Source organism: Trypanosoma cruzi, genomic scaffold, assembly GCF_000209065.1.
Source record: "Trypanosoma cruzi strain CL Brener 1047053516603 genomic scaffold, whole genome shotgun sequence".
Classification (NCBI taxonomy): Eukaryota; Euglenozoa; class Kinetoplastea; order Trypanosomatida; family Trypanosomatidae; genus Trypanosoma; species Trypanosoma cruzi.
In genome coordinates this window covers 2,860-15,199 of record NW_001849380.1, presented here as the reverse complement: position 1 = coordinate 15,199, position 12,340 = coordinate 2,860, and the positions used below count along the sequence as shown (strand labels likewise).

The window sequence follows — 12,340 nt, the reverse complement described above, 5'->3', positions numbered from 1 at the left end:
CCCCAGCATTGCCCATGCCAACTGGTCCAACAAAAAACGTACGGTTGTTTTCCGTCACCCAAAGGTAGAGCGCAGTGGCCTTATTTTTCCCCGAGAAGTTCCCTCTCTGAGTGTACAGCATGACCTTCCTTCCCCCAATGGTCACGGTGATGAGGGCATCCACACGCAAGCTCAGATCCCGAAAAAATAATTGGGAGTTGACCCACACGCCTGGAAGTGTCCCGATGGCCTCCGTCCACGTTTTCCCCATGTCACGCGACTCGTACACCCTCTGGCCATCCTCGCAGTCAACAATCATGAGAAGTGATCCCTCCCACTCGGTGATGCGGGGTGCAAAGCATTTCGGATGAGAAATGCCCTCAGAGAGCGACCAGGTACTGCCGTTGTCCGTCGAGTGAATAATCATGGAGTAAACGACACCTTTTCCGCTCTTCGCCATCAGTGGAAACACAATGGTGCCGTCCTCCATCAGAACACCTGAGCCACCAGCGGCAACAAACTCCTTCAATTCGCCTTTGTGAGCAGCTAAAGTATTCTTGTTCAACGGGGACTTGATTTCGCCCCATTTGATACGTTCACTCAGCTTGCCACCCGTAGAATTCGTGACCTCACCAACTACCAGTTTCAGCTCCCAGCCGTCATGAATCCAACCACCATTTATGTGGAACAAATCAGAGCTTCCCGTAAGAAGAAACACCTTGTTGTCCCTTGCGATTGTTGTGGGGCGGAGCACAACATCAAAACTCTCCTTTCCCCCCTTTGCACCAAGCACAGTGTGTGCACTCCATCCTTCCTTTTTGACCTCTTCAACAAGAGTGGACCAATTCCACGCAGAGTCGATGTACTCCGCAACAACATCAGAAGACGGCTTAGTTGATTGACCATCTTGATATTCGGCATTCATGTGACCCTCGGCGAAAGCAGCAATCACTCCACCAGCACTGACGAGAGAGGGTGAAACAAAATGAATTCCTCCGACTTGAGTTAGTCCCGTTATTCGACAGTACCTGCGTCGTCTGCGGCATAAATAAATCAACCCGTTGCAGCCCCTCAACACCCCCTGAAGCACTCCCCTCTCCAGCAATGGCACCCGTCAATGCCGACCCAGAAGTTGAAGCTTCAGTGGCCTTTTCCACCTGAGCGGTCGTAGCTCCACTGCAGCACAACGTCACGACGAGGAGGAGCAGCACCACGGAAGCAAACACACGCCGAGACATGTTGGGCCTCTGCGGCTCACTCTCTCTTCCTTCCCTCCTCCTTCCGCTGGATCCGGTCACGCGGCGACGGTGGTGTGTGCGGGGTGCCTTATCTGCAGCAACACGTGAGAGCATGTAAATATGTGTGTGTTTGCTGTTGGTCCTTTCAGTGCCTTTGAATTTCACAGTAGCGATTAGCGCTTGCTTTCCTTCCTTCCTAGCGTGTTTGTGCCCAATAAGTGGAGAAGGCGACAACAGCGGCAATACATCAGACACGTCGGCGGGGGTTAGAGCAGAGCACCCACGCAAAGAGAGGGACACAAGACAATCCGGAAGGGACAGCACGGAGAACCATCGCACACAGAAAAGAGCATCAACACGGCAAGCCACGGCGGGCCGTCGGTGTGTGCGGGCCAGCCCTCACGCGGTGCAACACGCCAAACCCAACAGGGAATGACAGACAGACAGGCGGAGAGAAATGAATGGATGCCGTCAAGACGCACTCACAATCAACATGTCCCGTGAGCATGCGGCCACTCCACGCAGGAACTCAGGAGAAAATGGTGACAAGGGAAAAAAGCAAGAAGCAGCGCAAACACACAAAAGAAACAAATTGCGGGCGGGAAAAGCACCGCCACGGTCCTCGCGCTGGCCGGCAACTCCACACCAGCCATCGCAAACGCACCATCGCAGTGCTGCCAGTCCGCGGACGAGAGGGTTCGGCCCTCCACAAAAGGAAGGCACACACCGCCAGCAGCCACACACCAATGGGCGAGGAGAAGAAGTGACCCACCGCCACCATCGCCTCCAGTTCAATCCCACGGACAACGGGATAAGGCCACAGCCCAGCAGCCAACACAACGCACACGGAGCAAGCAATCACCCAAAGAGCCACACGCGGAAGCGGATCCTCTTCCACCCATGACGCGGCGCCTCACTCCATGCGGTCACACGGAGCACACTGTTTCCTCAATAGAACTTATTCTCCCTCCATCCCTTAAAGACGGTTCTGTTAGTGATGGGCCTTAGAACACAATAGAAGAAAATGGACAATGCGGTAACGCCGTGACACCACCAGCCACAATGATTCCCTCATACCGGGGCAATTCTACAATTACGCCTCGTACACACACACACACAATAAACACACTATATAGAAATCACCCAATTTTTTTCACCAGAAACCAAACAACCCCACTCCCCCCCCCCCCCCCCTAATTTATTCTGCCACTGTTATGTTCGATAGCGTTGGACAGTTCTGAAATCTGTGCGATATACTGTCGCCTGGTGCTGGTGCATCCGCACCGTATGCACACAAAAAAGTATCCAAAAATATATAAATCCCACAATATTTTTTTACCAGAAATCAAAACTACCCCTTTCATTCCCCAATTCGTCCTCCTATTTCGTTTTTCCTCACCTCAGAGAGCTTCGTCCCTTCTGGCATCGTCCGACGATATTGCTGCTATGTACTGGTGCACCTCTTCCTCCCAGAACACCGCAATCTCTCGGTTTTCAGCGCGGCTCACATTATTGGAATTGTCGACATCACATCTCTGCCAGCCAGTCATCGGCGTGCTGTCTGCGTGCTGCACATAAATAAACTCCCACGACATGTCTCGGGATGATTCCTCCCAACCATTAAAATATGCCGCCAGGCACTCAGTGAACTGCCGCACAGTCCTGGTTGTCGTGCGGTGCTCACCCGCCGTAGTCATCCGCAGCCCAACCAGCGTCTTCGGATTTGTGTCCACGAAGAAAAAGCCGTCCACTAGCGGAAAGTTTTGGACTTTGGGCTCATACAGCACCCAGTGGTCCATAGCAACCGGATTGGAAAGGCGTTCGGGCGGCGGTAGAACCTCTTTTCTGGTGAAGCTCTTGTCTGAGTGCTCTTTCAGCGCACAGTTGTGTGGCTCACCTCGTCCTGGTGGCCTCAGTTCCTTGATTTTGAGTCTTATCGCACGCAGGAAATCCTCATTCAAAAATGCAGATACGGCATGCCTTTCAATAAGATATGGTGGGACATAATCCCAGAACCTCAGAACGAAAAAAATAAAATCGGACTGCTTCATTTCATTCTCCAACCGGGACAGAATTTCACGTTCGAGATGGGGAGATATCAGTACAGTCAGAGGCAATTCAATGCTGTTTCCTCGTCGTACTCGGACAACCCTCACAAGCTTTCGAGACAAGTCACTGTCATTGGACGAGTAACAGCAGCCAATACGCAAGTAACGCTCCAATTCCGAGGCGGTCGACCCATCCACGGCCTGCTGACACGCTTTAATGCGGTCATCATATGCCTGTTTGCCAAAGATGGAGCGGAGAATTGGTCCCACGTTATTCATGCGACCCCTCACCTCCCTCCAGTATTCCGCTTGCTCCTGCAGGGGCCGATTGCGCTTCATCCAAATGCACATTGCCCTCACATCGTTTTCTTCGGGACAATTCGTTACGATTGCAGTAGCATCTATTTTCTCTGTCCACCGTTCATATTCTTTTTTTTCTGGTGGTGTCACCACAATCATGCCCCATCCCCTGCAAGGCAAACCAGCAGCCGGTAGATAAAATGCCAATGCCGCATCGTAGATACAATACCCTTTAACCCCACGCAAAGAAAAATTTTTTACAACATTCTCAATCCTGGGGTCGCCCATGTACACTGACACCGTTTTTGTGACCTTGTCAAACAGGAATGATCGACTCCCAATAACGTACGCAACCATTGGGAGCTGCTCGACATCGTATTGCAGCAGCTGGTAGAGGAGGTACGAACCGGCATTCATCGACTTCCCGATACCGGCCGTCCCAATCAACACACGCTGCTTGGGCTTAATGTAGGTCCGACGGTGACTGCTGAACCACTCGGTGAGATCGCCCTTGACGATCTGCCACGCTCGATCCACCTCACAGTTCACATAGCAGTCACGAGTGGATACCACTCCCTTCAGATTCCACGAGTACGGCCATCCCTTGACCGAGGTGAGCACCATCAGCCTGGGACGCGGTGCACCGGATTGCTGCACACCATCATCCTTTTCAACAGTTTGGCCAACTGCCATGTACGTCCATGACTGCTGTGGTTTCCCCTCCCTCACATACATTCCCATCCCCTCGCCGTCAGGAACTTCCATGACATGATGCCACCTCGCATTGTACACAGACTCGTACACTCCCTCCAGTTTAATCGGCGCACTCATCGTCATTGAGCTCATCAATTCAATGAAGTTTGCATCCAAAACCTGTTCAGTGATGCAATGAACACCTCTTTTTACCTCCTCAGCAGCTAATGACCACTTCAGTAGATTGTCCACACCTTTCTCGCAAAGGTCGTCTGCGTCTTCCTCCATATCCATTTCCTCCCTTACAGCCCTCTCCATCCTCTTGTGACGATCGGATGCCTTTATATCGTGCAGTAAAAACGTATCGCGAATATACCTCGCAGAATCCTTTATAAACTCCTTCAGCAAGACATTCTGATTGGTGGGCAATACGCCCATGCCGCCCAACTCCATCACAAGAAAATCATTCAATTGCATTTCCATGACGCGAACTCTTCCTCTAAATAGCACATCTTTGATCGTGGTGGTAATGGTCAATTCTACTTTTTGCTGCCGCACTTTTCTTTCATTCGTCTCACGCCTTTCTTCCGCCTCACGCCTCTCTTCTGTCAGCACCTGGTAAAGAGCTGCGTTTAGTTTTCCCCTTGCAAAAGGAGTGGCCGTATCCTTTCTTTCATGGATGTTCCACTGCCAGAGAAAGAATACACCCTCGCAATGAAGTTTATAAATAGCCTCCAGCTCTCTGTACGCAGCTAAATTAAGAATCACTTCAAGAAGTTGTTTGTCTTGTACGTAATCATCCGGATCCTGAACAAACATCTCCATCGTCACATTGTAGTCCTCATCAACGGCCGCCCTGCCGCCAACATAATTCCAAAGGAAATCACTCAGCTTCATTTTGGTCCTGCTAGTGCTTCCCTTCAGCATTACATCTTCCACCCGACTCAAAAGTGTCCACTGCGGTCGCCGCACTTCCTCCGCTCTTCTGCGAGTCGCAACGGGTTGGTCTGTACCACTCTCAAACCCCTGCGGCACAGCAGACGCTTGACTCTCGGCATTGCCACCTTGCACTCTCATGGGCCAACCAGGCATTGTTTCTCCTTGTTTTATTAGTTGGATTGAGTTACAGCACAACACTAGCCAACAACCAAAATAATGATGAGAGGGAAACAACATTCACAGAAATGACTCGCAGCCAAAAAAAGAGAGTCACTCACATTTTGTGAAGGCACACCACATGCACGAGGACCACTACAACGCCTGAAAGTGGGTGCCATCCACCCAGCACAGTGTTGGTGAGAGCAAACAACAACAACGTGGTGCGCGCGGAGGGTTCTTCCACGCATTCCGCTCGCCACGGTCCCGCACCCGTGTGGCACCGCCGTCACCGCACACACTTTGCAAGAGGACGTGGTCACATAGCCCCTAACACACAAAATAAAAAGTAAATTCGGTGCAGCAACAGCCACACCCAAAATCACACATACACTCCACAACAGCGATGCATCACGGTAATCCCCCACACAACAGAAAAGAGTGTAACTTGCATGCTTTATGGAAAATATCTGCGGTGTGCATGGCAAAAGAGTGCCGCGACGCTGCCCTTCATGTTGCATTCGCCATTCACATATCACTTGGAAGCACGCAGCCACCACTCCTCCGTTCCGCTCCCCGTGCTGCTCGTGTCGCCCCACTGGAGGAAGTTGTCACCGCACATCCCCCTCACCGTGCATTGCGGAATACAAAACTACCACACCGCATGGGTGCGGCGCCACCCCGCCAATAAGTCCCAGGAAATACCCCGCTGCCTCGTGTGGCACGGGCGACAGTCTCATTATGCCTGCAGAAGGTCTTTTTTTCCAAACAATAACGCGGCCCCACCACAAGCCCGCAAAAACGTTTGTTCCGTCGCACGCAAAGGAGTTGAGCGGGAGAACAGCAGGAAAGACAACACCAGCAGCCATGAGCAGCCCGCACACGCCAACACACCGCTGCCCCGCATATCACCAAAAGTAAAAATACCAAAGAAACATGCCACATCCCAACTACAAATCGCAGGTGCGGTTGCAGCACACACTCCCGCCTCCTGGGCGTGTGCGGCCCCTCGCTGCTCGGCGCTCTAGGTGAGATCACCAAAAGCACCAATTCAAGAAAATTCGACCACCGCCACAGCAGTCACGCTCCCCATTTCTCACAAAGACAAAGGCTTGCGGCGGCGCAGTGGCGCAGCGGACGGCGGCACGCACAGTCGCAGGGTAATGGACTGCCGCGGGAATCACGCAACGGCGATGCGCCCCTCTTTTTGGGAAGCCCAACAAAAAACATGTGTCGCGCAGTCCCAGTGAGCAACACACATTGAACCGTATTCAGCTCCACTACTGTGGCCATCCGCACTCACAGCATGAGTGCGACAACGCAGGCCAGGAAGCACGAAATAACAGTACGCATTCCCTCCCATAAAGGCTTTGCGGCGTCCGTGCTGCCCTCAACAATAATTCCACCCCACATCAACCTTCTGCATATCCGCAGCAAAAAGGCCCACACGGTGCACACTACATCAGGAGTTCCAAAAGCGCAAAACCGGATCATCAGAGTGCCGCACAATTCTCAATGTTGGGTAGAGGCTCCCTGATCCTTGTCGCCGCCAGCCTGCGGCATCACGGAGTGGCATTACGTTCTCGGCATATCTCTCCATTTTCCATCGCTGTCCCGATGCCGCAAATTAAGTGACGTCCCACAAGTGATTTCGACCGTTCCGAAGAACGTGACGTATCAGACTCACTGAAACTGTGCGTATGTGTTATTACGAGCGAGCGACACAATGCTCTCGCACATCCATGTATTCCGATCCTGCGCAACACCATATTCGGCGGTGCTGAAAGCGTTGGACACCGAACACGCACAAATCGCACAATGAATGCCCCTGGAGAACAAACCCCCCATTAACGTCGCCGTAGGCACCGTGACAACAAAGTAACAAAAGAAATCCAACCTCTGCGCGTCCTCCCGCAAGAAGGTGAAGAAACACACGCTTGTCCACTTAGCTTCACTCCAATTGCTCAAAAGTTGACAGGTCCATGGCAGGAGGAATCACGCTACTCATCCCTCGCTCCCTGTCACGAGGCATGGCATTGCGCATATCCAGTGCATCTGCTTCACCCACATACGTCCCTTTGGGGCATTCGCCTCGGTAGTCACCAAGCACGCGCCGCTAGAAAGTGTACTCCCAGTCTATGCTGCGTCTCCTGAGCGACCTTGCTGCCTTGCCGCACAAACAAGTCCAAAATTTACGCATTATGACTGCGGACACGTGCCAGTGGGGATTCCCGCCCTTTCCCTCAGCCTTGCAAAGGGCGTGCGCCATACAAATGCCGGTCATGGGGCAGACACACACAGGCGCCGATACCCGTGACAGTGCGTGAGATACTCACCGCAGAATGAGGTGCCGCAGGTCTCCGCTCACTGATCCAGATTGACCACGCTGAAGCCCACGATTCCCGTGGGTTTGGCATCCCGATAGTTCGTCGTGGTTCGTTGACTCCCATGGTGGAGGAGTGCCAAGCAAACAAAAATCAAGAGCCTGGACACTCTGTGGAGCCAAAAAGATAGAAAACACGGGCTGGCGCGGGCAAATCTAAGCGCCATGGGAGAAGCCTCTCAGCTCATCCCATGGAAAACACTTCACCAACGTCACTGCAACATTGGCCTCTTGCTTCTTGGGTGTGTCACTCCTCCCTTCACTCCGTGCCAGCCTCCGTCCAATTCCCCGCCCAGCAGTACTACACGTCGCACGGCGCTGCCTCCGCACAATCACACCTCGCGGCCAATCATCGTGACGCACCGCAAACTGCAGTCGCATCCAACCTCAAAAGACATCGCACCGTCTTCTGCCCTCCTGTGTGTCGAGAGAAGACGCCTCTCTCGCAGTCTTCGCGTCCTCCCCAATAAAGCTCTGCAGTTGTGCCCAAACATCACCGGGTCTCTTGCCAAGAAGGAAACCGTGTGCGACGTGACCAATGTGAGCATACACAAATTTAGAAAACGGTTTATAGGCTCTCTGGAGTGCCCTGCGTGCGCCTGCATGTACGATGGGAACACACACGGTGCGAGTCGTGCGAGATCATCATTCCAGCTCGCATCTTCACCAGATAAATCATTGACGGCTCCATCCCGCTTCACGACAGGTCGAATAACAGTGCACAAGTAAGTGGCTGTGCTCTGCATTCACATGTGGTTCCCCTTTTGGGTCCAACGTCGTCAGGTGGTGGAAAGAGAGGAGTCGCATTATCATTCTTCCATTTGCTGCTGCTGCCGCCTCATGTCCCGTAAGGAGCCGCTGATCCCTCTCTCTTTGGCGATAAAGAGTCCTCACGCATGGGATGCATCCTGCCTCGTGTGGCATGAGGAACAGCAGAGAGTCCCCAACGTTGCCAATGCGGGATTGACCGTCCAGTGCGGTGAGTACAACACGCTGGATCTGTCGGAGGATCGCCGCGCACACTTCACTCCGCCCGCGGCGGATACAATCCTCGGGCAGCCACGCCTGTGCAGAACAGAACACCCTTTTGGGGAACGCCGAGCAGCTCCACCGACGTGTCGGAAGAACCCACAAAAAGAGGTCCGGTCAACCTGCGGCACATTACCGTGCAACTTTAATATCCTGACATCGAGAAGAGCTTTTCTACCTGAGAGTGTTCGCCCGCATCGTCATCATCATCACTGCCCAAATCATCTCAACAGGCAACAATGGCATCGCTCTCGTACTGCCCATGCCCGTTGGCCTCCTCCACCCGCCGCCTCACGTCCGTATGAATGAATTCTCGTCATGCACAGCGATGCGCCCCCTCTTTTCAGATAAATACCAATATTTCATAGTCACCAAGGCGGCAGTTCAGTTCTCCCTCCACAGGCACACCTCATAGAGGATGTCCTTCTGTTCCCTTTGCCGAATCAACGCACCGCACCCAGTGGATAAGCCCTGGTAGTTCCACCAAAAAATAAGTGTTCGATTCCCACAGTAGCGAATACTCTGTATGTTATGGAACGCACAGCTTATTGTGCTAGTGCACCGCACCGCCGGCCGCCTCGTAATGGTGCAAAGGTGTCATTGCCCCTGCCTGAGTGAGGCCTAAGCCCCACATTTCACGCACACAGAAAAGCACACGGCGCATTTGAAAATATATTAATATTTTTCACGGCACATCTATGGGAAGGAGCACCACCCCCGTATGCATGTTGGCAAAGCAACGGCCCCACAACGGCGGTGCTAAAAACACGCACCCAGAAACAGAGGAAGAAGAGAAGAAGGGTGTGGAACACCCACAAGAAATGATGGATAGCCTATTTCAAACAGGCAGCAGAGAAAAGGAAAAAAGAAGCAGCAGCAGCAGTAGTGGTGGTGACCATCATTTCCTTTTTTCTTCCCTTCACTCGCTAATGACCCAAACACGTGGGGTTCAAAAGTCCTTTTCACACAAAATTGTGCGGCAGTTAGCCTCTCTCCAACCAGCCGCCTCAATACATCCAAAAGAGCACACAAGAAAACCACAAATAGCCATGGGGAAAAGAGAGAAAAACAATAAAAGATCCCACGGCATTAGTACGGAGGCGGAGCGACACGCTTTTCGCACAAGTAGTCGTAAAGTCGGCCAGAGCAAAAGAGATCCGGGCCCGAGCAAACTCGGACCTCATAGGCGGTCATTGTGCTCCTTTGAGACTTTTCAGCCGGCTCCTGTTTCACCCGAAGAAAGAGGGCTGGAGGAATGTGATCCTCGCCGCAAAGAGTTGCTGCATCGGGGGCAAAAGAAACAAATCCTCGCATATTGCGAATGTCAAGTGGGCCGCCCCACCGCATTTCCACGTCATTATCGCTCGGCTGCGCACGTGCGTCTCTTCACGTACCCCGTCGGTCCTCAAGAAGCCTTTCCGCAGGACTCCTCAAATGCAGTGGACGCTTGAGAGCAACAGGCCAGGCCTCGCAGTCGCTGTCAGTCTCACAAACCACCTCCAATGATTCCCCACCGCGAAGCAAAAGTGCGAATGCGCGGTGGTTGTTTGTTCCAAGGCTGGACGGAGTGATGTTTTGCGTGGGATCATGGCGGTGCGTCCCATTGTCAGAAACTGCCTCCTGGCGTGTTGTTGCCAGCTGTGCCTCGCCGCTGTAGTTCACAAATGAGGTTGTGGACAGGCCGATGAGAACTTTTTCGATGTCACGTAACCACATGGTGACTGGAGGCCGTTTGCGATTTAACGGGAATCCCTGACGGTCCAGATCACAGAAATGAATACGTTTGCAGTCCTCCAAGAGAAAACATGGGCGTCCGCGAGCATTGCCCTTGCTCGGTATCTTTGTCACGCAGACCCCGTTGCGTAATTAATTCAGCACCTGATCCACAACAGGACTGAGGTGGCGTTCCGTTGCCTCGACGTCATGCAGTTTTCCATTTTTCTTTGCCACGTAATCATCAAGCATACGCTGTCGATACACCTCGAGCCCTCGTCCCAGCCTCTCCTTGCGGGCCCGTTCCTCTTCAGCGCTGGCCAATTATGTCTGTTCCTCTTGCGTGAAGACCTCGTCAAACTGGCGTCGAATGATGTCCGTTTCCTCCGGGTTCACAGGAATGTCTTCAAGGGAAATGAGCCTCGGCAAACACTCCTCGATCATTTTGACGTCGGCAGCAAGAGCCCTCTCGGCGGCGTCCTCCTTGGCTGTCGCCTGCTCGCAGTTCTTCTTCCGCTCCTCGGCCAAGGGACGCACCGTTTCCGGGAATTTTGTATTCATTTCTCTAATCTGATGGATCCACTGCCTCCGCTGGCGGCGGCGCTCCTCCAGGACGGTCTTTCGCATCGCCTGAAAGGAATGCCGCTCCCGCATGATGGCCTCTCGCCCCCTCGCCCTGTCAAGTTGAACCATCTCGAGCTGCTGCTCCCTCGTCCAATGGCGCTCTGCCGTAGGCCGAGTCCTTGCTCCGGCTGCTGCATCGCCTGCCGCAACCTCTCCGAAGCACTCTCCTCGTCCTGTTTCTTCTTTCGGATCTTCTCCAGCTTATGCTCGTACTCCCAATTGCGGCTTTCGCGGTCGGCCTGCAGAGCAGTGCTCTCCCGCTTTTTCGCCTCCAGAGTCCTCTCAAGTTCGTCCAACGTGGCCCCACCTCTCCGCTCAAGCTCTTTGGCCATCTTCTCCGCCTCATGCTTGGCACGCTCGCGAACCACACTCAGCTGCCGTTCCCGCGCCTCCTCACGGTTGCTCTCAATGGCGTTGATGCGCTTCATCCCTTCCTCCTTTATGTCTGAAATGGACTGTTGGATTCATAGCCACAATGCCTGTGGTCGTACGCGGTCCGGGCAATCATGAGTTCATCCCGCAACTCCATGATGTCCTGATCAGGACGCCACTTGTCAACGGCAAGATCCCTTGTGGTGGATCCGATTCCGGTCGAGCCAAGAATATTGCCAACACGACGAGTCATGGAGAAATAATGGAACGATTCCTCCGCCCACACGGCATCCGAAAAGGCTTGAGTCAACAAAACCGTCTCGGTAGAACCATTGAAACTATTGTTGCGGTTGCCTTTTTCCGTATTGTACGCCCGGCGCAACAACTGACTGAGTTCTGAATTTCCAAAGGGAATGCACAGACGACGGCGGCAAATGCTGGAGACAATTCCTGCTGCCGACACCAGTGCTCGTTGGGCCCCTTCGTGGTGTAGCTGCGCGGCGGCATCAATGCCACACAAAGCGGGCCGTCCGGCATCTCCCAAGGCGACAAATGTCAGGGAGTTTGCATCCATATAATCTGCAAACTCCGCCTCACCATCATCGCGGTAAAGCGGAGGAACGACGTTGTCGGGCAAATACGAAGGCATTGCCTCCAGCTCAGGCGTTGGCTGCTTTTCACACAGCACGGGGAAAAAGCATTTCTCATAGTTTTTGAAGATAGTTTCCATCGCCGCTCGAACGTCGCCGGCCGATGAGACACGAATTCGTGCCGCCATTCGCACACGAGGTCCCTCCTTCACGGAGCCCACAATAACTCCGGGCTCGTTGTCGGCGTCAAGAAGGTCTGCGCGATGCTGTGTTGGC

The 12,340-nt window shown here is 53.2% G+C and overlaps 4 pseudogenes, besides 1 other annotated feature; all 4 read right to left on the bottom strand.

Annotated features, from left to right (window-relative positions):
• Window positions 1–1,217, bottom strand: Tc00.1047053510081.40 (annotated as a pseudogene; the record flags this gene model as incomplete).
• Window positions 1–12,340: a sequence feature (areas not merged during assembly with more than two copies in the genome that could not be assigned to a particular haplotype).
• Window positions 2,576–5,350, bottom strand: Tc00.1047053510081.30 (annotated as a pseudogene).
• Window positions 7,966–8,937, bottom strand: Tc00.1047053510081.21 (annotated as a pseudogene).
• On the bottom strand, window positions 9,855–12,340 carry Tc00.1047053510081.11 (annotated as a pseudogene; the record flags this gene model as incomplete).